Genomic DNA, 1,208 nt, shown 5'->3' with positions numbered 1-1,208 from the left:
TTTATTTCCTGTTATCTAATCTGAATCTCTCAGACTGCTGAGAGGTTTTAGCCACTGCCCCTTTAACTTGGTTGTCTGGGAAGAGTTAGGCTGTCGTTTTTGTAACTTCCTTTTAAGTACTTGTAGTTTGCTCTTAGATTGCCCTTTACCTTGGCTTCTCCAAATTAAACAAGACCAGCTCCCTCAACCTCTCTTGGAGGTCGTGAGCTCTGAGCTGTCTTGGTAACCCTCCACCTTTTACACCTGTGGGGCCCCAAATCGGTCACAATATTCCAGATGTGGTTTCACTGAGTAGAGTGGGATAAATGATCTGCTGGCCATAGTCCTCATAATGCAGTTTAATGTGGTGGTTGCTTTATTTGTGTTGAGCGAACACTATTTGATTATATTCAGTTTTTTGTCAACTATAATATCCACTTTCTTGTGTAAACTATCATATCTGCTTTCTTTTCAGCTGGTTTCCATGAGGCGGTAAAGCTATTGTAACCACAGCTGGTCTGACTGATACCAAGCACCCCCAATACCATGTACCACTGCAGTCAGAGAAAGAGGAGTTCGTCATTAGAATCATAGAATGGCCTAGGCTGGAAGGGTCCTTAGAGATCATTTAATCCAGCACCTCCCTGTCATGGGCAGCGACACCTCTCAACTAGATCAGGCAAAACATGGGAACCAAACGGGGATCGAACCCGTGACCTTGGTGTTATCAGCACCACGCTCTAACCGACTGAGCTAATCGGCTGCCAAACGAGGGCTTTCTTGGAGATGCTGGGGATTGATAGAGCTAGATGGAACATGTCCATTTAGGCAAAGCTTAAGTGGTGCTCATAAGCTTCACACTTTTCTTTTGCATGGGAGTGTTTCTTACCATTAATAATATCCTGAAATATGGAAGAATGAACTCCAGTTACAATGATGGAGAGAGCACTAGTGTCTTCAGAACCTCATGAATTATCTTTAGAACATTTTTCTCTCATGATTAAGCAATTATAATCTACACTCACAAGGAACAGACTTACATCCTTGAAATATTTAAGGGTTTTGTACAGAGTAGATGAGCTATAAAATTACATAAGATCTTTCACAACTGGACATTTTCAAGTAACTTCATGGAGGGATGTTAGGAGTAACTTGAAATTTTAGTACCTGCTGTAGTACTTAGGAACATCAGTAGGAAAAACTTGTTGACTTAATAGGTCTGGAGAGAA

General features: G+C 41.5%; 1 non-coding gene across 1 annotated transcript; it reads right to left on the bottom strand.

Moving 5' to 3' along the window:
• Positions 1-669: 669 nt before the first annotated feature.
• TRNAI-GAU lies at positions 670-742 on the bottom strand. Its single transcript has one exon. It is a non-coding gene; the product is annotated as a tRNA-Ile (tRNA).
• Between the last annotated feature and the right edge of the window lie 466 nt (positions 743-1,208).

The sequence above is a fragment of the Apaloderma vittatum genome, unplaced genomic scaffold (genome assembly GCF_000703405.1).
Source record: "Apaloderma vittatum isolate BGI_N311 unplaced genomic scaffold, ASM70340v1 scaffold11544, whole genome shotgun sequence".
NCBI classification, from domain to species: domain Eukaryota; kingdom Metazoa; phylum Chordata; class Aves; order Trogoniformes; family Trogonidae; genus Apaloderma; species Apaloderma vittatum.
The sequence above is the reverse complement of the archived record's forward strand: the minus strand, read 5'-3'. Positions and strand labels throughout refer to the sequence as shown.